At 48.3% G+C, this 21,561-nt stretch overlaps 1 protein-coding gene across 4 annotated transcripts in view; it reads left to right on the top strand.

Annotated features, from left to right (window-relative positions):
• PEAK1 (pseudopodium enriched atypical kinase 1) overlaps positions 1–21,561 on the top strand; it is a 523,641-nt gene that overhangs the window by 202,805 nt on the left and 299,275 nt on the right. For all 4 annotated transcript variants that reach the window (XM_085643878.1, XM_085643881.1, XM_085643879.1 and 1 more), the window contains one exon: positions 21,436–21,483. The gene's annotated coding sequence lies outside the window, so the exon portion shown is untranslated. The remainder of the gene's footprint in view (positions 1–21,435; positions 21,484–21,561) is intronic.

A 21,561-nucleotide genomic window follows, 5' to 3' on the forward strand; every position in this document is an offset into this window, starting at 1 on the left:
CTCAGGATACCAAACATCTGCATGTACTCACTCAACTTGCACATCAGGCCTGACACCGACAGTATTACAGCCTCAAGTGAGGTGTCTCTACCAGGATCTGGGGGTTCACCCATGACTCTCAGACTTGGGGCAAGAGATCTTGCGCTAAGGTTGTTGAACTCACTGCTGCCCCACCACATCTTCCCACCGAATCTGGAACTTCAATGTCTGACTTGGTCCGTTCAGCTTTTCCTTTCTCAATTATTTACTGCTTTTCTCCTTCAACATCAAGTTGTCAATCACTTTGAGCATACCTTGCCTAGGCGTTTTTTGTCTTATTTAAAATATAAAACGTATGGAAAAATGTTTCAGCCAGATAGATTTGTACTTCCGAAGCAGACGTGTTTTGGCTTGTAGAGGGCTCGTTGGTCGAGTATTGGGTTTTGGTCGTGATTAATGGAAGCTTGATGACCTTAACAGTAACAGATTTCAGTGTGTGCCAGCCAGACATTGATTTTTCCTTATCGCCTCTCCTCAGCGGTGCACTGTCACCCTAAACATGGAGGGAGGCGTGTGCTAATGGAGCCGTCGTGGTGGTGGTCTTCACTCGGAGCGTGCGGTGACTATAGGGGGTCTAGATGATGGGCGGTGTTCACAGTGCAGGCTGGTTCAAGCGAGGGCGTGCCGTGTTCTGCTGGGATGCAGTGACACATCACCTTAATCTAGCTGACGCTTGATATTCAGGTGACATTCAAGGGGTAGGGCTGGCTACAGTCATTGACTGACGCTGTGATGGACTGTTGCAGGTGATGCCTTCGAGAAGCCCTACAAGGCTGCCTGTTTAATGAACTCTATCAGTGTTATCGTTTAATTGTCAAAGACCCACATGGTTGCATATGGAATGTCACTGCGAGGAATGTCTGGAATGTACATGATCCATTGATCTTGATTGGTTGTGTGTGTCTGTTCTGTTGTCAAGTGATTGTTCTTGCTGCTTGAAGAGCATCACCAGAGCGCTGTACCAGATATTTCCCCTATCTCCCCGGTTGCAGTGCAAGCCTGTTGCCTAGCCGCTGGATATCTGTGTGCAGTCATGGGCTGTAGTAAGCGTTGTTGGGGGTAGTCATATGCAGTTACTGGCACTGATGAACTTTGTTGAATGTATGTTAGTTTTAACTTAATATGTTCTGTTGTAGGGTGGTGTATGGTGTAGCTTGAGATGTGAGCACGGTGACATCCAACTTATAGCATGCGTGTGCTTTTTATGTGGATATGTTCACTTGTATGTTCCCAGTTGTTATTGCTTGTGCAGCTGTGAGAGGTCACCTAAGGGCACACCAGGGCAGGGATATTATGTGGAATGTTTCGTATAATACCTTGTGTTGAATGCTGGCGAATTTAGCGGTAGCAGTGATGGAACTAGGAAATTACAATGGCTTACTTGGTCCAAACGAACGATGACTATTCAATGCCAACGGCGAAGAACTTCAGGAGCAGGATCACTAGGGAGGGCATTTTGATGATGCATTACAGAATGCATTTGTTTACTTTGTTTTACTTGTGTAGCAATTCATTGCATGCAGTTAATTTTACTTGGCTATTTCATTGTTCTTGTAAAAAAAGATCCGGGGATTTGTTATCGGCTAAATCCCAAGTTTCGACGATGCGCCTCATTGAGCAAAAAGGTGTTACTGGTGCAGTGTTTGTTGGGTATGTATATGCGCTTCCTTCTTTAAAATACAAGCCTAGGTCCTCCTAGTGCATTCAATTTACCCCCTTAAACTGGTGGAATTTTAGTTTTGTCTAAGGTTGCCTCAGGGGGTCAAAGTGCCGGAGAGGGCGGTGGATGGAGATCGCAAACTTATGAGTTTGAACAGTATCACAGGTTCTCGCAAGGACCGTTAGCTTGAAATAGATTCTGTACCCCTCTAGACTCAATATAAACGAGGAGAATTGCGAGCGTAATTGCAGTTTCGCAGGGGAGCACAATTTCTGTCCTAGACTGGAATCTGTGCATAATGATAAATGTCAGGTAGGGTTTTGAGGGTCTTCTTTGCGTGCTGTGTGAGGGCATGTGGTGGACGGTGGTGGGTAGTTGTCGCATGAGGGATTGACTGATTGATCACGTATCTCTTACATTGGTAATTTGCCTATTGCCTGGTGGATGGAGTAGATCTGCGCTTTATGTTTATTTATTTATGTATTTATTAATCTTATAAGGCGCATAGCTACCAAAAAGGTTTCCCAGCTCCACTATACAGGAAAAGTACAAGTAGCCAAGCTATCCACAATCTATTGATTAAATAACCATGCTTTTAAATGTCTACGAAAATTGCTGAAAACAGTTTCCTTCCTAAACAAGCATTGGCATAGCCAATAGGTCTCGCCTTTGGGACCTTATAAGTGTTTAGCCATACAATAGTTGCCTAACTAAATACTTATAAGGTCCCAAAAGCGAGACCTATTGGCTATGCCAAGAGGCCGTGCAGCCGCGAAAGTAATCGCGATCAAGCGCGGTACACGCGCCCGCACACATGCACTGTAGCTCTAGGCTGGCCTGGTAGCACTTTTTGGAGCCCTCTCAATAAGTCTCGCCAGACCAGCGCATGCGCTGGGTCAGGCGAGACCTAAAAATAGGGGAAGGGAATTCCAGAAAAGAGGGCCTAGATAAGCAAAGGACCGACCACCCAAACGAGACCGTTTGATCCTTGGCACTAAAAACTTAGCCTGAGTAGAAGAACGGAGAGAACGCGGAGGTAGATAAGAAAGAACGATGGCCCATAGATATTGAGGGGCACTGCCAGACTTCACTTTAAACATATAGCTCAGGGTCTTGAACTTTACACGGCACTCAACCCTGAGCCAGTGAAGCTCACGAAGAGAGCTTGAAACTGAGGTTATTCTCGGGACCTGGCAAAGCATCCTAGCCGCCGCATTCTGCACCACTTTCAGTCTGCGTATCACATCCTTATTGGCTCCCAAATATAGGATGTTGCCGTAGTCCAGTCTAGATGTGATAAGTGCTTGGACTACCGATTTTTGAGTAGAACTAGGCAACATCCAAAGGATCTTCCTGAGCCATTTTAGGATTGTTAAGCAGGTAGAAGCCACTTTTACTGCTTGCTGCTTCATTGAAAGTTGATTGTCAATGATCATACCCAGATTGCGAACTTGAGTGGTGGGTATAGGGAAAATTCCCATTTCAGGCGGCCAGTGCTGAGGGCCCCAGAGGTCTCTATTCTTTCCTAAAATAAGGACCAACGTTTTATCCCCATTAGGTTTCAGTGAATTGGCTTCCATCCATCCAGCAATTTTCCTAAGACCTGTCTGGAGAGAAGATGATTTAGAAAACCTATTTGCCGACAAGGAAAAGATTATTTGAGTATCATCGGCATAGGAGAAGATAGACAATCCTGCTTCTTGGGCAATATTTGCCAACGGCTTGACATAAATGTTAAATAATAAAGGGCTCAAAATGGAGCCTTGAGGAACACCGTAAGGAGACAAATGAATTTTCGATGCTGCCTCAGAAGAAAAGACCTGAAATGTTCGATTGGTTAGAAAGTCACTGAGCCAATTAAGGGCTGGGCTAACAACCCCCAGTGAGCGCAGAGCTGTCAGTAACACCAAATGAGACACGGTGTCAAAGGCAGCGCTTAAATCAAGCAGGATAAGCGCCGCTGTCTCCCCAGCATCCAAGTGACTACGTAACTTCTCTGTGACCCCCAAAAGCGCAGTCTCAGTCGAGAAACCTTTCCGGAAGCCTGACTGCGAAGGATGTAAAACATTTTGGGTGGCAACAAATTTAGTTAGTTGAATGTTGATATGTTTTTCCAACATTTTGGAATACACTGGAAGCAGAGAAATAGGGCGAAAGTTGGACAACTGCTCTGGATCAGGATTAGCTTTTTTTAAAAGCGGGAGAACCATGGCATTCTTCCACTCTGCAGGTATAGTAGATTCAGGAATGGAAGCATCAGTAACTCCAGAAGCACTTTCAACGCTGATGAATCCAATTTCTGCATAGCTATAACAGGAAGTTGATCTCTTGGTGAACCCGATTTAAGGCTATCTAAAATTTGCTTAAAAGTGATAGCATCAAGAAGTGCCCAATTTTCAAGTAAAGAACTAGATTCCACATGTTTATCATTCAGCTGTTCCGCTATATTAGATGCAAAAAACGTATGGTTAGTCGACAGTGGGGTATTATCTTGTTTCACCTTCAGAGCAGCATAAATGTTTTCTATTTTATCAAGGAAGAATCCAGCCAGAGCCTCACATTGTATTTCGGTAGGAATAGGAGGGCTGGGAAGGTTATCAGTGCCAGACAAATTTCTAACTACTTTGAACAAAGTCTTGGGATTATTCTGTGCATTTGTTATGGTGATATTCACATATTCAGCTTTAGCAGTATTGCACAAGGAGTGATAAGCTCGTATTGCCGTTTTATAGGCAATTTTAGAGTTGATTGAATAATCCTTCCTCCAGCGTCTTTCGAGCGCTTTACATTTAATTTTTTCTTGCTTTAGCTTCTCCGAATTCCCTGGGAGGAGAGGGGCGATGATTATTTAATTGCTTCGTAGAGAGGGGAAGACATATATCAATAGATTTTCAAGCCAGCAGTGAACGTTTTCAATGTCAGCTAAAGAGATCTGATTAGTATCAGGAGCATTTTTTGCTAAAGTCTGGTTAAAAAGTTCGATATTCAACTTCCCCCAATTCCTACATTTAACTTTACCGCACAGAGCAAACGTAGGTGGATTAAACAAAGTTTGCTTAAAACTAAAGCCAGTTAAATAGTGGTCTGACCACGTCACAGGGAGAGCTGGGGAACAATCAATGTTTAAAAGATTAGAGAACATGGGATCAAGTAAATGCCCAGCCAAGTGGATGGCACCAGAATTGTGAAGTAAAATGTTCATAGCCGCTAAATCTGAAAATCATAGTAGTACTGATCCCACAGGTAGAGTCATCCAGATGCAAATTTAAATCACCCAAGATGGTAAAATTGGCAGTGTGTAAAAGATAGGGGGCAATTAAATCAGGGAGGGCAGCAGCCCATGGCCCAGCGGGCCCAGGGGGGACGATAAATCAAGAACCCCGAAAAGGTGTATTGGGGATTTAGGGTCAGTCTGAATAAAGCAGCTTCACAACCTGAAAAGAATAAATCTTCAAATTTACAAGTGTAAATGTTTTTATAAAACATCGCAATGTCACCACCTGATTTTTCTTTCCTATCCTTCCTCATTATTATGTAATTGGCAGGCAAAGTCAGGGCCGGACTGACCATAGCGGCACCGGGCCTTTCCCCGGTAGGCCGCTAGAGTGGGGGCCGGTTTTGGCCCCCTGGGAGCCATTTTAGTTACCGTGGGTCGGCAATATCTGCCCCCAGTAACAACATCGGCCGAAACCGGCCCTCGCAAACTGCTCGGCTGCACTCCCCCTCACCCCAGGGGGGGCCAGCTGAGCAGTTTGCCAGGGCCGGTTTCTGTTCCCAGTCCGGCCCTGGGCAAAGTGGTAGCTACATCAGGTCCAGGGCTATCCTTTAGCCAAGTTTCTGTAAGGAACATGGCATCCAGCTGCTCATTAAGCAATAGATCAAAAGTATCCTCTTTGTGCTTAGACAGCGAACGGCAATTAATATTTGAAAAAGAGAACGTAGAAATCCCTACTTTATTAACTATGCTGGAATACATAGTATGTGTCTTAAAAACAGGTGAAGTAGGGGGGGCAATCTTAGTGTTTTCTATTCGCATGTTTAAAACATACTGACAATTAACAGAGCTAAGCCCAGTAAGTCCTGGATGAATTACCATGCATTCGCTCGATTGAGTAGGGCGTGACGCTAATAATTACTCACGTGAATATTGAGTGATAGATTTGCTAATTTGAGCAGGAGTCCTCGCCCCTAGGCCCGAACAGGCGCGGACGGGCGCAGATGGGCTTGCCTTAGGCGCTGCGGCCCAGCGGAACGCCCGCTGCGCGTCCGAGCTAAGGCCATTAAGTAGTTAAGCGGGCGGATGGCGTGCTGAGACTAGAGCGCTGACTACAACCAGCGCGTGGCCCAGGCAAAATGGCCACCTGGCACCGAACAGGTAATGATAAAAACGTAGCAGCACAAAAGTAAAAACATGTAGCACTTCCCCCAAGATTTCCCCCCAATTTCAGTAAAAACAATTCGCCCAATCGATTCAGGAAAGCTTTGAACTTAAAAAGAGACCTGTAACAGCCTGTGCTGAATTTGTGTGTAGTAATCTCGCCAGTGTGGTCCTTGTGTTTAATGTTTATGACTCCATAGTGGTTAGTGCTTTTTGTGTTTCCATGATGAGTGGTAATTGGGGGAGGAAAGAGTGAGGGGGTGGTGTGTGTGTGTGAAATGTTCTGTTTGATGTGTTTTCATGAGTTTAGTTGGTTTCTCACATTAGCTGGTGCAGTAAGAAGAGATGTGATAACGTGTTACATGGTCGAGGCTTTGCTCATGGTACTTATTCAACACTTGTCATGTGTCATTATTTCCTGAACATTTTAGTAGACAACAAGAATTATGTTTGTTGTGGTAGAAGATTCCTTTGATTTTGTTGACTTGGTATCCTTGCAGTAACAGTGCCCTTATGCTGGTGGATTCTGTGCTTGATGTTACATTATTTATATATGTATTTATATATATGTGACCATATCCTTAATATCTCAGTAGATGTCTCTATGGATGTAAAGTTGTTTGATTTGTGTTGATTTACGGACTAGTTCATTGACACTTGCGGTCCCGTTGCTTCCAGTGTACGAGCAGTCACCTTGCTTTTGCCGTAAATTGATGGACTCTCGACTTGGCGTCACAAGACATGATGCTACCCTGATTGTTTAGTGGGTACCACTATAGGCGCTGCCTAGTCTGCCTGAATCTTCTTGCTTGCAAGCAGTTCTCTCACATGTGCTTTGAGTTGATGAACTCTACACTCTTTTTTTACAGTGTAAGTTTGAATTCCAAACTGACTCTAAATACGCTTCTCAAGTGGTAGAATTAGGTTCTAGATTTAGGTTCCTAGGCTTTGCCATCTCTATTATTTAACAGCAGCTTCCTTGGCTTTGCTCTCAGTTGATGGGTTCTGCACTTGATGTATTTATTGTGCATGAAATGCCATTCCATGATGAATTTATTATGGCTTGCTGCAAGGGATGTGTCAGCTGATGTGCAGTGTCATTTCACGTTGGCGGTGAGTTAAAGGGCCCTGCTGGAGAAGTCTCTTAGGGGAGCAGATGTCACCCCGCACAAGAGAGTGTGGGAGAAGCTATGAAGGATGGCATTTATAGCTGTTGGCTTGCACTTTGTATGTTACTGTGGTAGGGGTGGTGAGTGAATGATGCCTCTAATGACATTTATGACCGCTGATGGGCCCCTGTTAAGTTAGTATCCTGCACACTCCTCCTCATCTGTATGTGTGATCTTATGGCGCCTCTAGCCAGAGGTCTAATGCAGTGAGTGGGTTCCCTGCAAATATCATCACACTGGTTAGAGAGAGGAATCCAGCTGGTGGATGTGGGATGCACATGTGCCGACATTTTTTGGGAGAGTAAACAGTTTCTTAAACAAAGGAGAGCAGAGAAACAATTGCAACCAGTGCTTCCGCTGCATGATTCATCGCGCGGATCCCCCCTCTCCGCTCTTCTGGCGGGAGCCGCTGTTGAGTCCTTGATTATTCGCGTCAATCCTCCGGATTAGAGCGGAGAATTGATGCCATTTCCAGCAGGAGCCTGAACTCGCCGTGTGTCGCCTTTTTAATCAGACCCTCGGTCCTGAAACCGCAGAATCATCAAAACACCGCCTCCTGCATCACGGAAACATATTCTGAGTTTTCATAGGCATTGTCTGCAGCCAGGCAGTTTCCAGGCAGCATGGAATTGGATGTGCCCGCTACCCCTCCCTCCACTGGCAAGTAAAAATGCATTCCTCCGCTCCTCTGCCCGCCACGCTTGTGGTTGCCATGAAAGTATTAGCATAGGGAGCGTGGGCAAGCTCTGTTCGCTCCAAAAGGTTTTCGTTTGAGGGATTGAGGTTTAGATTCTGGTCTACACCATTGACCGGGATACACCAAAAAAGTCATTTTTCAATGGCATTTTTAAATCATGTGTCCCATACCACATGGATGCTTCCATTATTGACGAATATTGGTTTATGAAGGATGTCACCGCTTGTAAAAAAAATACCTGGTCCATTTCAGCAAACTGGGGATTACTTTCTTGAATGACGGCATTCGTTTATCTTACCATCTTTTGCATCAACCATTCCCCACCACCCTTTGGTAAAGAATCTTAGAGGAGTGAGGATCTGAGAAGGTGAATTCCCTCATACATCTGCAGACGCCTGAGGAGGCAGCGGCCGGTTGCTTGGTAAGTGTCCTTGATTGAGGAGTTCCTGCGGTGTAACCCTGCCTCCGAGTAAGGATAATGATTCAGAACAAGTAGAGTACCACTGCTGTGCCTTCCTCACCAGCCCCCCTCATAGATGGGAGAGTATGTCTCGACAAGCGGAAAGCTGTTAGAGCCCAAACTACCGTATAAAAATGTTTAGGTTTCATTTAAGCAAAGGAGAAGTGAACTCCGATCTAACCCTCAGTGAGGAGAGTTAAATTCTGGACAATTTGATGAATGCTGGGGTCAACCTTAGATCTCCGTGTGGAGAGACTGTGCGAGAGGAAGACGTGAACCTGCTGAGCTTATCTCCAACAGAGAAAAGTTGTAATCTGGAAAAGTGTAGAAATGTTGTTTCCATCACACTTACTCTAGACAATTGGAAGGCCTACTGGTGGCAAGATTACCTCACAGTGAGGACTAGTTCATTCTGGGCAACTAGAGGTCCTGCTGGTCTTGAGCCCACCTAACAATCTTGATGAGTATGGACCTGCCGGTCTGGAGTTTACCTATGAATCTTGACAAGTATGGCCTTGTTGGTGTTGAGCCTACCTTCAAATCTTGACAAATACAGATGGACAGGAGTCTATCCTACTTGTGAATCTTGACAAGTACAGACCTGCTGGAGTGGAGTTTACCCACGAATCATGACTGATACAGGCCTGCTGATGTTGAGTCTATCTTAATGTACTTAACTTGAAACTTACTGGTGACGGGACTTATAAAATCAGAAGTGCTCGAATGCTGATTGCAGGAATGTGTTGTTTTCGGGGCTTGAAGTTCTAAATGGTCTTGCCGAGGTGTTCTGAGCGTACATGGCTCCTAACCAGAGGGGCATCCAGTGAGGAAAGACTCCCCGTCATGCGGAGCCATCTTGTGGCATTCTGGAAATGCAGGTAGGACAGAAGGTATTCACTTTAAATCGTGCTTAGTTCTTAGACCTAGCTTATGATGTGTCCTGCTGGAGTTCTCTGGAGAAATCTGACCGTGCTGGACGGCATTTGTCTATTCACTGCATCAGATGGCTATAGAGCTCCTACTCCTAAGAGAGGTGAGTGAGTGGAGAATGTACTGTGAGTAAAGGATTTGGTGTGGTGCTGCAGAGTGAGCTGAAGATGTCAAGGCAGGTTTGTCACTGCATGAAAGCGCTCTATTGTGACAAATGACATGGGGAGGTGGGCGGGTCCTTGGGAATATATGAGTGGTGAGTGATGTCTGTGGGGGGTTGACCTATGCGTGGAAACTTGTTTTGCACAGTTGTTCTTAGTAGGATGGGAAATATAAGCCCTGTGGAGCAAATGAATGAAAGAATAAATGTATCGTGGGTAGAGGAGATAAGTAGAGGGGGGTATAGAAACGACAGGGGAGTCATAACGGAAGTAGATTTAGCATCTGATCCATAGCAAAGAAGAACCTGAGACCAGGTGACCTGTGAATGGAAGAGAAAATGGCAGTGACATAGGGGCTGTGTGGGAGGGGTAATGCTACAGAGTGGCATCTCTAGCACATTACAGAGGTGCACCAAGAGGTGGGTACAGATCTGTGGGGGTCGGTACTAAGGTGTGTGTATAGTTACAAAAGTAAGAGGACAACAGGGACTGCTCTAGACTGGTCCTGAATGCAGATGGGTAGTCTGAATCAGCATCCACTGTGACATGAAATGCACGCCACTGACATTAATCTAGGTGTGCAAGGACTCGATGCTGGAAGTCACTCTTTGCTTAATGCTGCTTTATTGTCTAACCACTCATTGACTTGAGGCTAGTCCTTAACAAATAGGGTGCCCAGCATGTGTCGGGGAAGGCTCGGGAATGGTACATCCACCTGACTTACCATTGTGGTTGGTTCTGTCCTGTGAACCACAACATGTGTGTGTTTTGTGATTGAAACCTGCAGCACAGTTGTAAATGTTGGATACATTCCTGCTTTTATAGCACGCTCTGATGAAACACTGGGATACTCCTGGATTTCATTCAGTTAGACTCTAATTTGAGTCGTGTTTGGTTCTCCACCCTCTGAGGGGGATGAAATAAGTGCTATTAAGAAAGGTAACAGTGACTCGTATTGCTTGGGTGCTAAGGGAGAAGCCATGCACCAACCTGCTCTTCGTAAATATTCAGTATTATTCATATTTCTGGAGGGCTTTGTTTATTTTGGTCGGTAGCGTACACTCAAAGACGCTTCCTTGTTGTGAGTAGCCTCTCTCTGATCCGAAGTCCTTCTGTGTATGTTCATTTACGCTTGCGTCATGGACTCTGGTGACCCATACCATCCCCTCTGTATCTGTTTAATACACCACCGACTGCAACAATTACCCAGATAGCCCTCTGTTTTATAAATGAGGGGCATAACATTTAAGGTAAGTGTCACCCACTTAATAAAATGCCAAGTTACCTGAGATCTACCTTATGCTCTCACCCTTCAACCTTTGGTCTTGTACCTAATAGTAGAAGAGAAATGTGATTAATTGAAGAAAGTGCATGTTGTTTCGAAGCTGGGCAAGAATAGATGCAAAAACACATTTGTTTAAGGCCAAGTTATTTAAAAAGTGTGTATACCTTGTTAAATGGTAGCGGCAGTTTCAGTCGATAATCTTTCAAGTATTTGCCCGGCGGTAATCGCCTCTCATACCACTCGATAATTTACCAATAAAAGAGGCAGGCGCCGGAGACTGGAAGGCAGGAAACAAAGTTTTATTCCGTCGGAGCAGAACACATCAGATCAGACAGCAAGGTATCGTCACGAGGTGCTCTAACTGCATCTCTGAGACCTGGTCTCTTATACACTGGTTTATTGCTTTATTACACATAGTACATTCTTGAGATTCCCTTGATGCCTGAAAGAACATCCCCTGAAGCCCCGGCTCAGATCCGATCCCACACATAGATACAGTAGAAGTTCCCACCCTACCCGCAGTGGGAGATGGCTATCGCGCAGCAGGGAATTCCGCTAATTCCCGGGGGTGTGTGCAACTGGCCGGGTCTCAGGGGGTAGGGGCTTTGATCTACTGTAATCCCTTTGATGTGGGGTGTTTCCCTTACAGTAGGGGCAGTAAACTGCATCCGCAGGGCTAGGTGATGGCCTGGGACCAGTTCAGACAATGGGGCGCAGAGGAAGGGGGTTATCAAAGGAGAGGCATGACCATGTATGGGTTGTCGGTTGGAAGTGGTTCCGTAGCAGGGTCGCGCAGAGGGAGAGGGTTTATGGCCTGTATGAGAGAGCGGGGGTGGCCGGCGCGCGGGGGATGCTTGCAGCGCCAGGGGAAAGCGCTGGCGGTCGAGAGTGAGCGGGGAGAGAGTGGGGTGCCTAAAATGGCAGCCGTGCATTCGCTGTGCGTGGCGCTGGGGAGAGGCAAGATGGCGCAGATAATGTTCAGTTTGCACGCTAAATTTCCACAGTCCTCCCTTTTAACATGTCTCGCCAGCTTGCCTAGTTTGGATCTATCCCCATAATACCCCGTACCTCCACCTCGTTCAGAGCTTTCATCCGCTCAGTTTCAAAGTCCAAAGTCTTAGGGCAGATGCAGTTCATAAAAAGCGAACATAAAGGTGGCAGACACTGAATCCCCAAGCAACATCCACATAGTATCATGATTGGTATGAGGATGAATGAAAACAGCCTCCATCCCCAACCTTTAATAGCGTCCCAAAACCAACTCCCCAGTGACCATTCCTCTTGTTCTTGATGGACCTCTATGGACAGTCTGTGGAGGTGTTCAATTGCTTTGTAGACTGAGGGTGAGTTATCCGGTACGTAGGTACAACAGCTGGACCCAATGATGCGGCATGCTCCTCCGCGGTCAGCCAGAACCACATCTAGAACAAGGCGGTTCTGGAGAGCCACCAGGCGGACGGCCTGAAGCTCAGCGGTGTTGTTGGCGAGGGCGCCAGCTGTAATGTTCATTGCCGTTTCGACTGCCTGGGTTAAGTGGCGGATGGCACGGCTGTTTGCCATCGGACCCCAGAGCGGAACAAGACCCTTTACTGCGTCCATGAACTGTGCTCCAGTGGAGTCGGCTTGCACAATGTCTTTGGCCCGTTTCTGTCGGTGATGGTTTGCTGGAGCCACATACGTTGGAGGAAGGACAAAGGCGATGTAGCAGGTGCCTCCCCAACCTTTTGGAAGCCAGGTGTAGGCCTTAGTACCACAGACGAAGTACATATTCGGGGAGGCAACAAAGGAGGGTGGGTCAACCGAATCCAATGTTCGGGTGATGAGGCAGGAGCTGTGGCCCACCAGCTGTGCCCCCAGGCCTTCGAGGCATACAGATCCAGTGATGTTGATGACGGACAGGGCCACTGTTAGGGTGGCGGCCGTCCGTTTTCGGAGGTAAGAGAAGGTGGGTCTGGCTGGATTGTTGAACACTTGCATTTCAACTCGTTCTTTGGCAGGGATGTCCATGTGAAAGGAAGTGTTCGATCTCAGAGGGCAGAAGAGGGCGGAAGTTCTACCAGTTTTGTTCAGCCAGAACCCATGGTAGAAGTGTGACATGGTTCTGCCGGAAGTGGCGTTGTCCTTGTAGCTCTCCTGCAGGAGGATCAGCCAGGCGAGGCAGGAACCATGGACAGAAAAAGGTGAAGGGATGAAAGGGATTGAGTGCCCAGTGGCATGTGGTAGCAATCCACAGATCCAGCAGTTAGTGGCGTTAGTGGCAAGATTGTGTTGGTGGAGTAACTGCACAAAAGAGTTATTCCAGAATTCCTTACGCCTTTCTCGGAGTTGGGGTGAAAGTGAGATCAGATGGTGTTCTTTCGTGGTGGTAGGTTGAACGGTAGTCAGCAATGTCTTATGAGCGGGTGTGCTCTCCTCCATGATCCAGAAGGTGACCATGAGGAGAAGGCAAAAGAGAAGGGTAATAAAAAGTGTTATAGTCTTAAAGCTGTGCATTCGGTCAGTCTTTGGGTTTTTGTAGGGGATCTTCGGACGTCCGGTTGCTTCCATCACCTTCATGTCGGGCGCTTCCATCACCTTCATGTCGGGCGCTTCCATCACCTTCGAGAGACTCGGTAGCGGGCAGAACCACAGACTTTGCTTAGTTTCTCTCCTGGTGGCCTTTTAGGTGACTAGGCTACCGCTCTGAGATTTCCACTTAGCCTGTGGTCTGCTTAGCCGAAGTCCTCTCCTTTCGTCGCAAGTTATACCCTTCTTTGGATGGCACAGTGGGATCGGGATATTCAATCAATTCAAGTGTCTCTGTATCCGGGCAGCGGCTCAGGGATGGTCGGTCTTTGTCCAGAAGATCCTCTTGGGCGGTGATGTTGTCCGTGGTTGTCAGGGTCGGTGATACCTTCTTGCAGTGGTGTGCGTGCAGCCAATTGCGCTTCCCCTCCACTCGAAGAGCTGTTCGGGTGGTGATCAGGACTTGCAGGGGGCCCGTCCACCGGGGCTCCAGACTCTTGGTGCGCTGGAAGTTACGCACTAAGACGAAGTCACCGGGTTGGATGTCGTGTCCCGGGCCCCTGGAAACATCGGGAATGGCGTGCAGCACCTGCTGATGGATAACAGACAACGTCTTAGTTAGGTTATACAAATAGTCAGACATGAGGACGTCCGGGACGTCGTGGATGGATGATGGTTTTGGTGCAGTCCAAAGGTTCATGGGCCGCCCAAAGACGACCTCGTAGGGGGTTAAGTGGTGTTTGGTGGGGGTAGAACGCATTGATAGCAATGCTAGTGGGAGGGCGTCTGGCCATTTCAGTCCTGTGGTGGCAACTATTTTTGCTATCTTAAGCTTCAATGTGGCATTGTGTCGCTCAACCAGGCCTGCAGATTGGGGATGGAAGACCGCATGGAACTTCTGTTTTACACCCAACCCTTTTAAGATGAGTTGGATAACTTCGGCTACGAAGTGGGGGCCATTGTCGCTCCACAAAATTCGACAAAGGCCGTATCGGGGGAAGAATTCCTTCAGTAGTACTTTTGCAGTAGTCATAGCGGTGTTGTCGTGGGTCGGGTAGGCTTCCACCCACTTGCTGAAGGCACACACAACGACAAGCACATACTTTAAACCTTGGCACCTTTCTAGCTGGACGTAGTCCATTTGTAGGACTTCAAAGGGGTGATTGGGGACCCCAAACCCTCCCCGGGGTACAGCAGTTCCTTTCCCAGGGTTGTGTTGGAGGCATACTAGGCATTGTTGGACCAGACGTTTGGCTGAGTCTGGTATTCTGTCGTTGTGCCAGACTTTGGAGGTGAGTTCGATCATGGGGGCAGACCCTATGTGTGCGGGGGAGTGTGCCATGGTCAGCATGGGGATCAAGTATGAGTCGGGTAGCAACCATTTGTTCGAGTCTTTTGTTCGCCAACAACTGTCATCGTCCTTCAATCCTACCCGGGCCCATTCAGTTAATTCGTGTGGTGTGCTGGCTAGTTGGATATCCCTAATCGTTTCCCTAGCATCCTTCCATTTCTCAGTTTGTGACCTGGTCACGTACATGCGGGTCGTGGACCTATTCTCGGCTGTGGTTCGGGCAGTAATGTCAGCTAGTGCATTTCCCTGACCTATAATGTCTGTCACCTTCTTGTGTGCCTGGCATTTGATCACGGCTAGCCGTGTGGGGAGGAGGACTGCTTCGGTCAGGGCAGAGACTAGATCTCCATGCAGGATGGGTGTGCCATGAGAAGTCAAGAATCCCCTCTCTTTCCATAAGAGCCCAAAGTGGTGAACTACCCCAAAGGCATACTGACTGTCTGTGTAAATGTTTGCGGTTATCCCTGCTGCCAGGATGCAGGCTCGTGTGAGGGCAATTAGTTCCGCCGCCTGTGCGGATCGCTGTGTGATGCGGGCTGTCTCAACAACTGTTCAAGCTGTGGTGACTGCATAGGCAGCTGAGGTGGTGCCATCGGGGAGCTTGATGCATGAGCCGTCCACCCACAGTTCTCCGTCAGGGTCCGGGAAGGCAGTATCCCGGAGGTCAACCCTACTCTTGGTTTGTTCGTCGGTGAGGGTCACGCAGTCATGTATAGGGGATGCATTGGGGTCAGCGTCAGGGAGAGGTAGTAGTGTAGCTGGATTCAGAGTGGTGCATCGTTTCAATGTGATATGGGGTGCAAGCAGAGTCAGTTCATACCCAGTCAGTCGTGCGCTAGTCAGGTGTTGAGTCTTGGTTTGGTTCAGGAGGGTATCAACAGCATGGGGTACCAATACTGTGAGGGGGTTCGAGAGCACGATCCCCTCACTTTGTCGGATAGAGACAGCAGCGGCGGCTACTGCTCGAAGGCAGGCGGGCAAGGCTCTGGCTACGGGGTCGAGAGTGGCAGAGAAGTAGGCACAAGGGCGTTGCTTAGGGCCTATGGACTGGGTTAGGACAGACAACGCACATCCCTCCCTTTCGTGGGTGTAGAGGGAGAAAGGTTTAGTGTAGTCTGGGGTTCCTAGGACTGGGGCCGAGCAGAGGGCGTCTCGTAATTCTTTGAAGGAGGATTGGCATTCGGGTGTCCAGGGGAGGGGGAAGGGGACATCCTTAGCCAGCAGGGAAAGCAGAGGCTTTATGGTGAGACTGAAGTTTGGCAACCACTGTCGACAAAAGGAGGTGAGGCCCACTAGGGATCGTACTTGCTTCTGAGTTTTGGGAGCAGGGGTTTCTAGGATGGTTTGAATTCGGTCAGGGGTAAGTTTCCTCCCGTCTTTGGATAGTAGGTGGCCTAGATAAGTTACCAGGGGCTGGCAGAATTGCAATTTCTTTCTGGAGACCTTGTGACCGTTCTCCGCAAGGAAGCGGAGGAGGTGAATGGTGGCTGTGACGGCAAGAGGAGTGGTGTCGGCCGCCAAAAGAATGTCATCGACGTACTGTATCAATACCACTCCATCGGGTAGTTGGACTGCATCCAGTTGCCTCTTGAGGGCTTGGCTGTAAATACTGGGACTCTCAGTGTAGCCTTGGGGTGCCCTGCAGAATCTGTACGAACGGGCTTTTAAAGTGAAGCCGAACAGGTAGCGGCTGTCTGGGTGGATGGGGATGGAAAAGAATGCGTTCTTGAGGTCTATAACAGTAAAGATGGTGGCAGTGGATGGGATCAGGGTGAGGATGGTGGTGATGTCTGAGACTACGGGGTACTGGGGTATGACTACTTTGTTAACCTCTCGCAAGTCAACAATGAAACGGTAGGCTTTCTCATCCCCCTCGCCTTGCTTCTTTACAATGGGTAGGATAGGGCTGTTGCAAACATTACTCACTACTTCTTCTACCACTCCTGCCTCGACCAGGGACTCGATGATTTCCACCAATGCCTTCTCGCCCTCGGGTGATATCCGATACTGTGGAAGCTTTGGGAGCACTGCGTCCGGTCGGACGGTTATGTGTACCGGGTCGATCACCATGCGCCCTACATCTGAGTCGGTTTTAGCCCATAGATGTGAAGGTAATGTGTCGAGTAGGGACATATCAGCATCGGTTATAGAGAGCATACGCCGTGTGTGACAGGGTCTGGACAGATCTGGGTTATCGTGTAGGATGACTCGAACTCCGTCTGGGGAGCATCTGATAGTGGCTCGAAAATGTTTTAGCAAATCAAGTCCCATAATAGCATCGGGGGTGTTGGAGGAGAGCAGAAAGGTCGTGTCAGTGGTGTTATCTTCTAAGTCAAAGGAGATTGGTGCTGATAAGGGGTTAGTGGAGGGCGTTCCGTCAAAGCCTATTGAGGTTACGTGTGAGCCAGACAAGGGTGCCCTAGGAATCAGTCGTTTAGATAACGCACTACGTGTCGCCCCAGTATCTACCAGGAATGGAGATTTTGTGCCCAAGACCTTAGCGGTGACGTAAGGACCTTGTTGGTCAACACGGAGTTCGACTGGATCCCTCCCTTGCCCCTGGCGGTCCTATGCGAAGTCATGAGTGCTCTCATAGTCGGACTGCTGACACTGGTTTTGGCGGGGGCGATCAAAGGTGTTTGGTCTGCCTGGCCTGTCGTTGATGGTGTTGTTCGTGTGCCCTCGTCCCTGTCCTCTATTTCTGGGGTCATATGCTGCGTCTCTGGGGTCCCTATTCTTGTTTATTTCCAGCAGGACCGGGCACTGGGATTTCCAGTGTCCGAACCCTCTACAGAACGCACATTGGTTTCCATCTAAGTCTCTCCGTCCGTTGTAGGGTGTAGGTGTATGGTCTCTAGGGGGTAGCTTTCTAGGGGCGGTTGGTTGGTAATTCTCTTTTGGGGGTTCCCTTCCTATGGTCACCCCTTGCAACTGTGCTATCATCACCCTCTCCTTTAATTCCTTTTTCTTCTTCTCTGACGCCCTATCGTTCTCGTTCTTCTGGTTTTCGTAGTATTGGGCCATCTGGAGAATTGCTGCGGGTTTGGAGGCTGCCCAACTGCTCTCGCTGGTCTGTAGCTTCTGGGAAACTTCTTGAGACAGACCCTTTACATAATTCTGGACAAAGAGGTGGTGTCCGGTTGCGGTGGTCATGTCTTGGCCACTGTAATCGGAAAACACAGTCTCGAATCGGGAGAAGTATTCAGACACATCTTCCTGGGGTTTCTGGCGGCAAGCCGTCACTATCGACCAGTCTACCTTTCTTTCTGGGATTAGAGTCTTCAGCTTTTGTACAATCTTGTCTGGGAGCTCTAAGATGGCTTTCGGGGGTTTCTGTCCTGGTTCTCGCTGTTTATCTATGGTATCGAGTTGTACCCAGGTATATCCGAACGGCTCAGCGTGGTCAACTTTCCGGATTTGTTTCCACACATCAGCCGGCAGGCATAGCCCAAAGAACAAGTCGATATCTGCTAACGTCATTATCGTTGAGCCTAAGGCCGTACCCAATTCAGTGTAGAAGGCAGTCGGGTTCTTTCTCAAGTCGGGTAGAGTCTTTCTAAAAGTCAAAATATCTTGCCGGTCCCACGGCTGGTAGACCCAGTTATATACAACCCTTCCCTTCGCATCTTGGTGGTTGATGTCGTCGTGTGTTCCCTGACCCCGTGGGGGGACCCAATAGGGGGCAGCTTCTTTAATGGGCATCATGGCATCGGCCCTTCCTCCCTGGGGCTTAGTTGCTATGGGGGTTTCTGTTTTGGTGGTCTGTCCATGTTCTTTAAGGTGTCGGTAGACCTCGAGTGTACGAGTGAAGAGGTTCGTTATATCGCCCTCTCCTTCTTCCCCAATGTCTACCTTCCTATATAGAGCCGTTAAGCCTTCGGGACCTTTATCGTGGTATCTGTCCTCATATGCATTCAGGGTGTGATAACAGAGCCGTACGACGAAGTGTCGTCTGCGGCTGTCGGCATACGAGCTATACACGTCTGTTATATACTCCTCACTTTCCTTTCGCTCCACCAGCGTCCCTACTATCCTATCGATTCCTGCTCGCTCATCCTTAGTTAATCGATTCATTCTGGTGGACTCTTTCTTTCCCATCTCATGGTCGTCTAGCGTTGTAGTCGACATTGGGTTCAGTACAAGAGGCTCAGCCGGCGCTGAGGCCGTGAGGGCCGAGGCCCCTGTACTGCTTTCGCTCGTGTTCGGGGGTTGTGGGTGTTGCACTACTGATTGGGAGGGTGCATACGGAGGGGGCATGTAAATGATCGGGGGACCTAACAGTAATTCGTCATTCGTTCGCTGCTTGGAGGACAACTCAGGGTAGAGCAAAGAAGGGGTCCTAACAGCGTACTGGCCTGAGGTTTCGGGCTCCTGTCTTAGTTTAGTTTCCCTTCTCTCCTTTATGTCTTCTTCTAACTTTTTAGCGGCAAGGTGAGCTGCCTTTCGTAATTCCTTTTCTGCTTTTACTTCTTCCCTCTTTTTCCGTTGCGTCGCTTCTTTGCGCCACATGCCAATACTGTCAAGCATAGTAGGCGTCGTCTTATTGCTACGCAGAGCTACTTCTAGCGCTTCTATCTTGCGGTCGTCGAAGGATCCCATCAGTGGCCACTGACTTTCGGGGTCCTTCTTGGTATATTTATGCCACAGCTTGCTATAAGCTACGGCGACTAGTCCATATTTAGTGAACATGTCCTTATTAGGGGTGCCTTCCAGTGGAGCCGGGTGGTTCACCTCTAATAAGCGGTCCGGGCAGAACCAACTACCAATCAGTGGGGAGAAGATAGGCATGACGGGTTTCAACGGGGACAAAAGTCAGCACTACCTATCTTTTCACTGCTTGCAAAGACTAGACAGAATATCTCTATTCCTCGTTATTTGTAAGCAGAGAATACCTCCAAAGAACCAATATCGAACAACTAGTGTTCGGACAATCAATCAATCAATCAATGGGGAGATAAAGATAGGCACGACGGGTTTCAACGGGGACAAAAGTCTGCGTTACCTACCCTTCACTATTTGCAAAGACTAGACAGAATATTCCTATTCTACGTTATTTGCAAACAGAGAATATCTCAAAAAGCACTATTCTTCAAAACAATCAATGTTCGGACAATCAATCAATGGGGAGATAAAGATAGGCACGACGGGTTTCAACGGGGACAAAAGTCTGCGTTACCTACCCTTCACTATCTGCAAAGGGAGAGAGAGAGAGTATTTCTACTCCTCCCCGTTTGTAGACAGCGAATATCTCAAAGAGAACAATCAATGAGCAATACTAGTATTCAAACAATCGATCAATTATTTCGCACTTTTGTCGTATTTCACGACCTTACCCGGACCGCGTGGACAGTTTCTCGTCTTCCGCCTCCAGCGCCCGATCGTCCTCTATTCTCCGTATTTGCCGCGGCACTCCTGATGGTTCCCAGTCAGGACCGTAGATCACTCGAGAGAGGTCTGCTCGGAACCAGTGAAGTTCGGATGATCGGCTGCCAGACGAGGGTCTATTGGGCAGGAGCTCTCCCGATCGTTGCAGTCGTTCACTCTGTCGTCGGGACCTCTCCCACTGGATCCACGTGTCGCTGACTGGCCCCACGTTTGGGACGCCAATTGTTAAATGGTAGCGGCAGTTTCAGTCGATAATCTTTCAAGTATTTGCCCGGCGGTAATCGCCTCTCATACCACTCGATAATTTACCAATAAAAGAGGCAGGCGCCGGAGACTGGAAGGCAGGAAACAAAGTTTTATTCCGTCGGAGCAGAACACATCAGATCAGACAGCAAGGTATCGTCACGAGGTGCTCTAACTGCATCTCTGAGACCTGGTCTCTTATACACTGGTTTATTGCTTTATTACACATAGTACATTCTTGAGATTCCCTTGATGCCTGAAAGAACATCCCCTGAAGCCCCGGCTCAGATCCGATCCCACACATAGATACAGTAGAAGTTCCCACCCTACCCGCAGTGGGAGATGGCTATCGCGCAGCAGGGAATTCCGCTAATTCCCGGGGGTGTGTGCAACTGGCCGGGTCTCAGGGGGTAGGGGCTTTGATCTACTGTAATCCCTTTGATGTGGGGTGTTTCCCTTACAGTAGGGGCAGTAAACTGCATCCGCAGGGCTAGGTGATGGCCTGGGACCAGTTCAGACAATGGGGCGCAGAGGAAGGGGGTTATCAAAGGAGAGGCATGACCATGTATGGGTTGTCGGTTGGAAGTGGTTCCGTAGCAGGGTCGCGCAGAGGGAGAGGGTTTATGGCCTGTATGAGAGAGCGGGGGTGGCCGGCGCGCGGGGGATGCTTGCAGCGCCAGGGGAAAGCGCTGGCGGTCGAGAGTGAGCGGGGAGAGAGTGGGGTGCCTAAAATGGCGGCCGTGCATTCGCTGTGCGTGGCGCTGGGGAGAGGCAAGATGGCGCAGATAATGTTCAGTTTGCACGCTAAATTTCCACAACCTGTCTCCCTGTGCAAAAAAAAAAATACATGGAAAAGAATACTGTAAGACCCTGGAGTATTGGTGGTATATCCCGCCTCCGCATTGCTCATCATATTTGCGAAGTCCGCTTGGGGTATGCTCTGCCTGAGTCAGGTTGCGTCCACAAATAAGGGACTTGTTATTTCAAATTTCAGCCAGCCCTTCGGTTGGAAGATTTTGGATGTTGCCTGCGCATATGGCGTGAGTGAGTGGTTGCGTTGTTTTTCAAGATCAAGACCCAATTAGAGAATGGAAGACACGTTGGTGATGCCAGTTTGGGACTGAATAAAGCCAGGGTTATAATTTGTAATGCATGTCTCTCTGCACCCACAGATTTCAGCCGTGGGACAGGCCCAGAAAATTGAGAGCTCCAGTTGAAAGGTGAGTACTGTCCTGTGTTTGATTGTACGATTTGGGCTGTGTTTCCAGCATCCCCCTAACTGGTCGGCACATTTGTGG

This window comes from Triturus cristatus, chromosome 3_1, assembly GCF_964204655.1.
Source record: "Triturus cristatus chromosome 3_1, aTriCri1.1, whole genome shotgun sequence".
NCBI lineage: Eukaryota > Metazoa > Chordata > Amphibia > Caudata > Salamandridae > Triturus > Triturus cristatus.